Raw genomic sequence first — 12,114 nt, forward strand, 5'->3', positions numbered from 1 at the left:
AGCCCGGCCAAGGGGCGGCGCGCCCGGGCCCAGCCCCTGGGGCCTGACTGACGTCGCGCCGGCCCACTCAGGCGCCGCGCGGGCCGCTCCCGGGCGGGACCGCCCCCCAGAGCTCCGGCGCCTCCGCCTCCTGCGCACCTGGGCGAGCCGCGGCCCGCGCCGCGCAGGGCTCCGGGAGGCGCTGCGCTTGGGGCGGGCGGCGGAGAGCGGCGGGAAGGCCAAGTCGCGTGTCGCCGACTCTTTCTTGCGGACAAGCCAGGTTGGGAGTGTGTCCTAGCCTCGGCCGCGGCTTCGGCCGCTCAGGGAAGTCCAGGGCGCTCCGCCGAGGGGGCATCCGCGAGGTGGGTGTCTCCGGCTGCAGAGAGTTTGGGGACGTTTAGAGCTCGACCGGTTTCCCGCGCTGAGCGTGGTCACACGGAGCCGCGGGGCGCGGATAGAGGCCGGGGCGCCCTGAGCCCCGCGCGGGCTTACCCAGGTCTGCGCCCGAGTCGCGCGGAGCCGCGCTGGCAGGCGCACCGGCTTCCCCGCTCCTCTGCAATCGCATGGGCCTTTCCAAAGAAGAAGGTGTGTGCGCGCGCGGGTACGTTTAAACACCGTCAAGGGTGTAGTCAGATTTCCAGCAAATCTTATGACGGACGAGATTTTACTAAATGAGAGATTTTAAACAGGAAACAGCATGGAGAAAGAGCCTCTGTTGTAAATCCGACGCTCCCCTCCAACACTCCCTAGGCCAGTTACAGTTGTCTCTTCCTAGTTTTTTAAATTTTCCCCTAGAAGAATCGGGGGGGTCTGTGATCGCACAGGCAGAACAAGCACTTTGCTACGGAGAAGCAGCTCGTGGCCGCACTCAGACGCCCACCGCACCCACACGCACGCACTGACGTTCAGTACCCCTGGAATTTTAGGAACTACGCCAGGTCTCCGCAAGGATCTGGTGAAGACAAAAAGTTTAAAGATCCTGATTTGTGATAACATTTCCACTAACATATTGAAAATCCTGATGCCCGGCTCCACCCCAGATTTACTGAACAGACTCTCTCTGTGTGAAGCCCAGGAAAGAGGTTTTTTTTTTTTTTAAATCACCTTGAGCTAATCTGATGCGCGGTAAGGGGTTGAGACCCATTGAAGAGATTGGCTGCCTCTTCTTTGTTACAGATATCGGGCGCTATTCCTATAATTGAGCTTTAGGTATGCCCGAGGCCTCCTCGAATAACGAGGCGGCAGTGTAGGGCGCCAGTGGACCTGGGTTTTTCAATCCTTAACTTTGACACTTAGAGGCTGTATCAACTGTCTGTGCCTTAGTTTCCTGGTCTGTAAAAGGGAAATAATATTGTACCCAAACAAGATTGGCAGGCACATAGTAAGAACTGTATACGGTGTGGGTTAAATAAATACATCTAGTTTACTTCATAAGCCTTTAAGCAGAATTTTCTAAGATTTAGAAAACCTTAATATGACATCGTTAGATTTTTAAAAATTCTTGAGTTTTTGATTGGATTTTAAAAGTATGCAGCAGTTACTATACTAAATGTGACTTCTATAAGGTGGTTTGTAGCAGTTCTTGGTATTGTCCACTGACTGAGAACGTGGTCTGTGTAGAGGGAGAATGGGGCTTGAGGAGGTAGTTTAAATTTAGGCCAAGTTACCATGAAGAATGGGAAAAAGAACTGACTAGGAAGAAACGGAAGGACTGCTAAGCTGACTTTAGAAATTGTAAGTTTGTAATAGAAGCAAGTAGCATATGATTTCCTTTAGGGTGCTGTGGCTGCAGACTGGAGAAAATGGGTGGCTTTCCTGGGAGGGGGGGATTGCCAGGGTTGTTACGGAAAAACAGAAGGATAGGCCCTTGTGAGGTACGGTTGAAATAGTTGCTCTTGAGGTTCTTGCTAGGTAGGAAGGAAACAAATTCAGAAGAGCCAGTAAGAGAATGGAGGTAGGGACTGAAGTCCTGACTCACCTCATTCTAAACATGACACCACTAAAAGTATAACCATAATAAAAAGGCTGATGATTTGACAGCATAAAAATGTACCTTATGAACAGGAAAAACCAGCATAAAGGTTACCAGAAAAATGACAAGCAGGAAGGAAGAATTAATAACTCTTACAAAATCAAGAATGGACAAAGGACATTAATAGTTCACAAAAGCAGAAATACAATGAACAATAAATATATTAAAAGTTACCAACCTGGTGAGCAATGAAAGAATTCCAAATTAAAAGGACAAAGTAGTATTTTGTTTTGCTTATATCAAAAAAGATTTAAATGATTGACAACTGGAATTGGACAGGATCTGGAGAAATGACATTCCTGCTATTTTAATGGTAGTATAAATCAATAGTCTTTCTGAAAGGCGATCTAGAAATAGACATCAAAATTTAAAATGTGCTATTCCATTCAGAAATGTATGCTATGGAAGTAGTTTGAAGAAGCGCTAAGGTTATATATGTTAGAATCTTAGTATGCGCCGTTGTTTTTTTGTTTTGTTTTACTTTTTTTCCTTTTATTGTGCCATTGTTTTTAACTGTGACAAAGGAGATAAATAATGCCCACCACAATAGTGGATTGTTTAGATCAGAGGTTCTCAGCCAGGGGCAATATTGCTCCCAGGAGATGCTTTCCATGGTCACAGCTGGCACCTAGTGGGCAGAAGTCAGGGATGCTGCTAAACATCCCAGAGTGCACAACAGAGCTTCTCATGGCAAAAAATTGTCTTGCCCAAAATGTCAGTAGTGCCAAGATTGAGATACCCTGGATTAGGTAAAGGATGTGATAGCCATACAATGAATTACTTTGGAGTCATTAAAAATAAGGGTGGAAAATTTTAGAAAACCACACACACAAAATAAGGGTTTGTCACATTAATGAAAGATGTACCATACTAATGAATGGTGTTGTTAATATGGGAAAGTGGGTGGGGAGTGAGGCATATAGGAATCCCCTGTATTTTTTTTTAAAAGATTATTTATTTCTCTCCTCTTCCCCTCACCCCACCCCCTCTGTCTGCTTTCTGTGTCCACTCACTGTGTGTTCTTCTGTGACCGCTTCTATCCTTATCAGCAGCACTGGGAATCTGTGTTTCTTTGTGTTGCATCATCTTGTTGTGTCAGCTCTCCGTGTGTTTGGCACCATTCTTGGGCAGGCTGCACTTTCTTTCACGCTGGGCGGCTCTCCTTATGGGGCGCACTCTTTGCGCATGGGGCTCCCATATGCGGGGGACACCCCTGCGGGGCAGGGCACTCCTTGCGCACATGAGCACTGCGCATGGGCCAGCTCCACACGGGTCAAGGAGGCCTGGGGTTTGAACTGCGGACCTCCCATATGGTAGGCGGCCGCCCTATCCATTGGGCCAAGTTCACTTCCCCCTATATTTTTTATGTAACATTTAAGTAATCTAAAGCTTCTTTCAAAATAAGAATTAAAATGTTAAAGAAAAGAAAAAAATGTTTTTTGAAAAAAAAGGTGTAGATCTGTAATTATTGATTTTGAAAGTTAAATTGTTGAGTGGCAAAAAGCTGACTATAAAAATAAAATGAATAGTAGGGCCTCATTTTGGTAAAGCAAACAAAAAACTACACATTCATAGCAAAAAGTTTCAAAGATTACTTATAAAAACACTGAGTGGTAATTCCTGGGTTGCAATATTTTGATTTCCTTTTCTTAATCTTTATGTATTTCCTGAAAAATTTTCCAGTAAGCATGCATATTACTTTTTTAAATCAGAAAAACAGTGAAGGCATTTTCATTTGAAAGCAAAACAAAGCAAAAAAGCACAGACTTTTCAGAGATGGATGAAGACAGGATTCAAAGATGATTTTGGAGTGAATTACCTAAGTAAAGGAGAGGTAAAGGTCAGTGGAGATGAAATATTAAGGAAGTGAAAAACTGGTGTATTGGATCAGTCCTGCTCAAGAACTCTGAAGTTTCAAGATAGTAGCAAGGACTGGAGCAGAGGGAATGTATCAAGTACTCATTATATTGCCTTCCTCTAGGAGATAGCAAGAAGGTAATTATGCTCTTTTTGGAGTAAATGTCCTTTCCCTTTTCTTTAGTGCACTATTTTTTAAAAAAAAATTTTAGTTTTTATTTTTAAAGAAGCTTTAGATTACATAAATATTACATCAAAAATATACCCAGTCCCTTATTCCTCCCACACTTTCCCATATTAACAACATCTTGCATTAGTGTGGAACATTTGTTAAAATTGTTGAACACATATTGAAGCATTGCTACTAACCATGGACTATAGTTTATGTAATAGATTACACTTTGCCCTGCATGCTTTATAGGATTGACAAAATGTATAATGGCCTGTATCCATTGTTGCAGTGTCACGCAGTACAATTCCAATGTCCCACAAATGCCCCGTATTATACCTATCTTTCCCTCTCCCACCCCTCAGAACCTCTGGTGACCACTGCATTTATATTAGTGTTATAAGTTCTTCCATTGTTAGAATAATTACAAGTCTACTTTAGTCCATAGTTGCATTCCCCCCTTATGTTTCTTCATTCCATTCTGATATCCATTATAAAGAGGGAATTACAGGATACGTGATAGACTAACAGAAGTGACTATGAATTGGTGGCCAGAGCAGGCTTCCTGAAGATAGGTCTATTTAAGCTGAAATCTAAATGAGGGAGAAATAGAATCTAGGCAGAGAAAATAGTATCTTTTATTTTACATTTTCCCGTAGTTTTCTTGCATTTACACACACATACACATTAGAAACAATACTGAAATGAGTGATTTTTATGTATTTATATTAACGTGTCATATTTTCTATTCATTTCCAGCACCTCCACTCCCTAAACAACCCACGTCTTCTCTCATCCCAAAGTAAACTCTGAATGCCCCAAGAAGAATCTCACAAACAAAAAGAGACCAAAATCTTTTAGGGTTTTGAGCTTTTCTGAGCTAGGCCTTTATTTAACTCCTATTGGGAATGGTTTTCAGACTACAGATGAGTTATTTTAGCTTCACCTTTCCAGAATCAACAGAAACATTGAAACTTAAGTTTTATAATTGTTCTCTTTGATCTGTGTCCCAAACATCCTGGATTTTATTATCTGTCTATAAACTGCTGGAACATAGGGATTGGATAAATACTGCTAACAACTTATTTTCCGAAGTATTTATTGAAAAGTGTAAAACTGTTTTCTGTCTGATGGTTAATTTAGTGACCCTTAAAGGAAGTGAGAATTTTTGAGGTGAAAGATTAACACAAAAATGGGACTCAAGAATATCCAAGATATAAAACCAATGGGTTATTGAGCAAGCCCACCGGATTACACATTATTCAGTTTCTAATGGTTGTGTCTTTAGGGCACATAGGGAGGTGGGCAAGCTTTGGGGTTTGGGGAGAGAAGGTTCTTCTACCCTGTTCACCCCTTCTCGTGGATTCCAGATTTGGGTTTGAATTTTGAGGGAAGCACAGTCCCCAACCTGAGTGAAACTTGTATTCAGCAACTGAGTTGGGAACAAATAGTCTCGGTAAAGTTCCAGTCATCTTGGGAGTAAGTGGAATTGCTAGGAAGGTAATTCAGTAAGGACTGGGATGCCTGGAGTTGCTCCAGAAGTAAAAAGGTCTTGCTTTGGTTCATGGGCCATTTACTGCTGCCACACAGCTCAGTAAGTCTTCTTACTGAGTATTTTGTATATTTTGGTGACGTATGATGCCCTGGTGTTGGGACCATTCTCAGAAGCCAGGGTCAGAATGGACGGAGAGGTAAAAGTACCCCTTACTTGCTGCCCCACTGTTGTTTGTGGACATAGAGATTTCCCCTACTAAATGGTAATCTCCCTGCTGGTAGAAAATGTACTTTATTTATGACTGTATTCTTAAGTCCTAACAAGTATTTTGCACAGAGTAGGACCCATTCTGGTAGTTAAGCATATAGGCTCTGGAGTCAAATAAATGAGAGTTCTATTCTCAGAACTGGCTATAAAAAGCGTGGATTTGGTGTTTAGAGCTGTATTTGGGTATTCACTGCTTACCACCTGTGGCAGTTTGTGATTATTTATGAACCCCAAAGAGAGAGGTTATGTTGGTAAACCAGTCTGTTCCTGGGAGTGCGATTCCCCCTTTTTTTTTGGAAGTGTATAATTTTATTTTCTATTTATTTATTAATGTTACATTAAAAAAATATGAGGTCCTCATATACTCCTCACCCCCCTCACCCCACTCCTCCCATAACAACAACCTCCTCCATCATCATGGGACATTCATTGCACTTGGTGAATACATCTCTGAGCACCACTGCACCTCATGGTCAGTGGTCCACATTATAGTTTACACTCTCCCCCAGTCCACCCAGTGGGCATGGGAGGACATACAATGTCCAGTAACTGTCCCTGCAGTACCACCCAGGACAATTCCAAGTCCTGAAAATGCCCCCACATCACATCTCTTCTTCCCACTCCCTACCCTCAGCAGCTACCATGGCCACTTTCTCCATATCAATGCTACATTTTCTTCGATTACTAATAACAATAGTTCATGAATAGAATATCAGTAAGTCCACTCTAATCCATACTCTATTCCTCCATCCTGTGGACCCTGGAATGGTTACGTCCATTCCACCTCTATATCGAGAGGGGGCTTAGATTCCACATGGATGCTGGATGCAATTCTTCTGCTTTCAGTTGTAGGCACCTTTGGCTTCCTGGTGTGGTGGTTGACCTTCTTCACCTCCCTGTTAGCTGACTGGGGTAAGTCCAATAAACCAGAGGGTAGGAGTTGCAGATGCTGAGGCTCAGGGCCTGGATGTCACATGGACAGTCCAGAGATTCAGGTCCCCTGAGTATACACTAAACCCCAGTGCCCTCCACAGGTCTGGTAAAAGTAACAGGAGAGGCATGTGTAGAAAGGTCACATCTGAGTCCAACTCCATCACACTCTGGAACACCAACTCCAAAGTAGGGCCAACTGACATGGCACTGAACTCCATCTGCCAGGACCATAGAACCTGTGGGTCTCTGTAGCCCTTAGAAGAACCAGTACCTGCGGTTGTATCTCCTTTAGCTGTCTGGGACTCTGCTGAGGAGTGTTATTCCCCCCTGATCGTATTAGAGTCACCTAAGATGTCTTTGATTAAATTACCTGTTAAGAGTAGGGCTTTGATTCTACCACAGGGCCAGCAAGGCATGACTCAGGGTTGAGTTCTGCCACCTTGGTGGGCTGTATAAACGGATGATCACTCAAGAATACACACAGGAAGAGAGAGAGCACCATAGATGCCAGAGGAAAGAAGGCTCAAACAGTAAAGCCTGGGGAGAGATGAGCCTTTGGCTGATAGTTTGCAGCTGAAAAGAACAGAGCAGCAGAGCAGCTGAGAAGGCCTTCAAAGAAAACCCTATGCCAGTCTACTGCTTAAGTTGGAAAAAACTGGGCCCACAAAGCCTTAAGAGGAAGAAGGAAGGCGACACCAGGCAGAGATCACCCACCATCTTGCTTCAACACGTGACAGCTGGCTTTGGTGAGAAAGCAACCTTGACTTGGACTATTTAAGGCCTTGGACTGTAAGCTTTTACCTCAAATATATACCCTTTATAAAAGCCAGCAGATTTCTGGTACTTTGCATCAGCACCCCTTTGGCTGACTAATATACTACCTATATGAGCTTAACCCTTCATGTGACCTTAATACCACTCAGTTTCAGTCTTCCTTAGAAAAGGAGGATATCTAACAGCATTTACCTCATAAGGGTGTTGTGAGAGTTAAGTAAGACTTTCTGTGTAAAGCACTCAACAAAGTGCTTGGCATTCAGCAAATGCTGCTCTATTGGTGGAGCTTGTGCAGTAGTGCTCAAGAAAAGTCCATTAAATTGTTGAATTATTGAATGCACTGCCAGTGGATACATTGGAAAATAGCCACTGAAAAGCCCTGGGGAAGCTGTTTTCAGGCAGGACATGCCCAAGTGCTCAAAGGGCAGTCCCAGGACCTGTTTTACGTTTTGTGTTTTATTTCTTCTTTTTTGAGGTACCAAGCAGGGGATTGAACATGGAGTCTCGTATGTGGGAAGCTATTGCTCAACCACTGAGCCACATCGGCTCCCAAGTTTTATGTTTTTGTTTTCATTTCATGTCCTGTCTTTGCTGTCACTGTTAATATCTTTATTCTCAGATAGGCTCCCTTCCCCAGGCTTAAGATCTGAAAGAGTCTTTTTCCCCCAGAAGTCAAATCCTAGTCCAAGCTGGGTCTTGATGGCTTGGATTGGCCTGGGGAGGATCATGCCCTATCCTGGAACCAATTGCTGCAGCCAGGGAAGGCAGAGCACTCATTGGCTAGCCGCAGTCACGTGGTCACACTTGGATGGAGGGCAGAGAGAGCAGCTCACAAACCAAATGGACTAAGAGTGAAGGAAGGGCTTATTCCCCAGAGGAAAACCGAGGTGCAGACACTAGAAAAAGGTGATTAACTAGTGGGTAGGAAAAGATAGGTGCCCCTTATAACCCTCTAGATTTTCAAAATTCCAACTTCCTATTTGCAACACTATGAGGACATTTTCCTCCTTGATTAAGTTAAGAACTAACACCTTCGGTCTGGAAGACACAAAACTGCTTTGGGAGAGCCACTTCAGCAGGGACAGCCCTTCAAAGTGCATTGTTTTTTGTTTTTTGGGGGGGGAGGGGGAAAGGGGCAGAAAAAACAGACAGGAGAGGTTTAGGTACTCTCCTGGCCCCTTCAGAATTATGGGAAGCAGTTGGCAATGGAAATAGTTATTGAGGGCATTCTTATACTGTATAATGTTATATAATAATGTTATAAATATTGGATTTCAAGAAATCTTATTTTGTCACTTGTAACAGTAAAACAACCAGGAGAGGAAGTATTGTAGATTTATAGTGTTGACTTACTAAGCTGGAACTAAGCTTCCCAGTACTCTCCCTGCAGAGTTCTGGATTGACCTGGGCTATAGGAGATGCATTGCCTGACATTGGAAGGAGGCGTGAGAAGGCAGCCATATTCTCTTTATGCCCACAAGGTCCCCAGTGCCACTGCAGCTGCCACACATGGAAGCGGGCTCTCCTGGTTGGCAATGGAGCAGCAGCTGGGCCTGCACCTTCTCATCCCCCATCTCCTTCAGCTACTGCCATCCCTGGGCCAGGTGTGTGTTGACTCCAGACAAAGGTGCCTTCAGCTCCTTGGAGTCATCTGCAATGTGGAGGCTTCAAAGCTGGGAGATGCCAGTGTGGGTTCCAGTCTGTCTTGGACAGTTCTGGCTCATCCTCGCAGTCTCTCACTTGTCTTTGCTCTCCCCTACTACATGCCCGTCTTTCCTTCCTTCCTGCCCACACTGTGGACTTCAAGCTGCAGCACCAGGTACAGAAGCAAGAGTCTTACATAGACTGTTTATATAGCCCACAATCACATAAGGTTCAATCCTTTAAATAAGTTCCTTACTATATATCACTCCTAGTGGTTCTGTTTTCTAAATGAACTCTCCCTGGTATGGGGAGATAAACACATAGGTTTTCAAGGCTGATGAACCTGGCTGTACCACTTCCAGTGGTGTGACCTTGGACGACAATTTTTTTTTTTAGATTTATTTATTTCTCCCCTCTCCCTGGTTATTTCTGCACTTGCTCTCTGCTTTCTGTGTCCATTCGCTGTGCATTCTTCTGTGTCTGCTTGTCTTCTCTTTCGGCAGCACTGGGAACCATTCCTGGGACCTTTCAGTGTGGGAGAGAGGTGCTCAATCTTTTGTACCACCTCAGCTCCCTGGTCTGCTGTGACTCTTATTGTCTCTCCTCTGTGTCTCTTTTTGTTGCATCATCTTGCTGTGCCAGCTCTCTGTGTGGGCCAGCACTCCTGCATGGGCCAGCACTCCTGTCGGACGAGCTTGCCTTCACCAGGAGGCCCTGGGCATCGAACCCTGGACCTCCTATATGGTAGACAGGAACCCAGTTGCTTGAGCCACATCTCCTTTGTGCTTGAGCAACTTATTCAACCTCTCTGAACCTTACTTTTCCCATCTGTAAAATAGGAACACTAATCCTAGGATTGTTGTGAGATAATAAATGAAAGTTGCTTACACAGTGCCCAGCCTACAACAACATTCAACAAATATTCCTTTGGGGCTGCTAGGTTTGGGGAATACAGTGGAGAATAAGGCAAGAAAGTTCCTGTTCTCATGGTACTTAGAAGCCAGTGGCAGATACAGGCAAGAGCAATGTGGTAAGTACTCTTAGAGGAAAAGGACAGAGTAGGGTAGGGGCACTGGCTTAGTCTTGGTGGTGAGCATGGCATGGGGTGGTGTATATTAAGGAAGGATTCCCAGAAGGAGCATCTGAGGACAGGTGGGTGTCATCCAGCCCTTTAGGAAGAGGGTTTCATGCATGCAAAGTCTGAGAGGTAAGAGCGCATGCTTTCTTAGTTCATACTGCACAGGCCGAAGGCTAGCCAGGGATAGCCAGGGAATTTTGTTTTTTCTTTTTAGGATGGACCAAATTGAACCCAGGACCTCATACTTGGGAAGCAGGCTCTCAACCACTCAGCTACATCTGATCCCCAATGAGAGCTGGTTGTTTTGTTTGCTTGCTTGTTTGTTTTTAGGAGGTACTGGGAGTTGAACCTGGGACCTTGTGTATGGGAAGCAGGCACTCGACCACTTGAGTTACATCTGCTCCCCAGCCAGTGGATCATATATCCAGAGCAAGAAGAAGGGATGGGGAGTGGGAGGTGGGCAAAGTCAGGAGAGCAGAGCACAGCCAGGAGTCAGGAGGCCTAACTGGAGGCTGCGAGGGCTCCCCTAGACTGAGAGACAAAATGCAAAGCTATTTTAAGACTGCAGGCTTACAAGGAAGTGTGATTTTCTTTATAAGAAGAGGAAAAGGAAGAAGGAAAAAGAAGCCAGATGCTGTGAGTTACATAATGTGCCTGGGAAGGCCAGTGGGGACCATGAGAGAGAGGAAGCTGGAATCCCTTGAGTGGGTATTTGCTGAATCCCAGTTTCATTTCCCCTCTCCTGGGCCTGTATGCCCAATTGCCTTGGCACGTGAGGTCAATTAGGGGGCCCAAAGGTCTTCACATCCAACAATACAGTCTTCTTGAAGTATTAATCTTACTTAAGGATTGTTTTGGGGGAGAGAAACCTACCTGATCTTTAAAATTTATCCAACAGATATATTATAGAACAGAATGCAAATATCATATGGATTCTTTTTTTTAATGATAAAAATAGATCAAAGAAATATCACAGTTGAGGAGAGGTGCTTGTGGCTCTTCCCTCAGAACCAGGTGAGTCAGGCTGAGGTCCCTCTGATCTGACCTTGGGAGTTTGGGGAGTACGTGGGAGGATAAGTTCAAGAAGCACTGGCTTGAGGTCCAGGTGAGAGTCAGGGGGTACTTGCTTTTCCCTGAAGGTTGGTATACAATTTGTGGGGCCCAGTGTAAAACAAAGATGCAGGGTCACTTGCTTAAAAATTATTAAGAATATCAAGACAGTGACAGCAGAATATTTTGGCTCAAAATTAGCTAATGAGCTGAAGGCAGGACAATTCACGTGACTGGATAATGGGCAGCCTCCTTCAGCGTGGACGTTTCTCTGTACTCTGTTCTCTTTGAGCAGGAATGGAAGAAGAGCCCGAGAATCTCCTTACAAAGTTAAAAATCTTACAGAATCATTCTTTCTTGTCTTCCTCCCTGAAATATCTTCCTTTTAACCTCACCTGTTAGGATTCTCTCCAGCCTTCAAGCCCCATTTCAGAAGCCACTATCTTTTAAGAATTCTTTGTGACAATCCTAGTCCTCTATCCCTTTGTTTGTTTTTCCTGCCTATCGTATCTAGGATGCCAAGTCAATAAATATTTATTGAACACCTACTTTGTTCCAGATGAAGTTATCTTTCCCTACTTTGAATTTAATTATTTATTCACAAATATTGTCTGAGTGTCCAGGTGCTGGGTTAGCATGGTTAGGTCATCCAGGAGTATCAGCCCTGCCCTCAGTGAGGTGGCAGCCTGGTGGTAGAGAGGGTTCTTGTTGGCATTTTGCAGGCAGAACTGTAGGTGACTCACTGTTGTGTTGCCTTTAGAAGCAAGCACAGGCCTCTTCTATTTCCTATATGCTCAACTGAAAAACATTTGTTGAATTAAATGAAATACAATACA

At 44.3% G+C, this 12,114-nt stretch overlaps 1 long non-coding RNA gene across 1 annotated transcript; it reads left to right on the top strand.

The window, feature by feature from the left end:
* The first annotated feature begins 125 nt into the window (after window positions 1–125).
* On the top strand, window positions 126–11,826 carry LOC131280614 (uncharacterized). Its single transcript, XR_009188278.1, has 3 exons — window positions 126–341; window positions 4,797–6,711; window positions 7,135–11,826. It is a non-coding gene; the product is annotated as an uncharacterized lncRNA (long non-coding RNA).
* Window positions 11,827–12,114: the final 288 nt, after the last annotated feature.

This window comes from Dasypus novemcinctus, chromosome 12 (genome assembly GCF_030445035.2).
Source record: "Dasypus novemcinctus isolate mDasNov1 chromosome 12, mDasNov1.1.hap2, whole genome shotgun sequence".
NCBI lineage: Eukaryota > Metazoa > Chordata > Mammalia > Cingulata > Dasypodidae > Dasypus > Dasypus novemcinctus.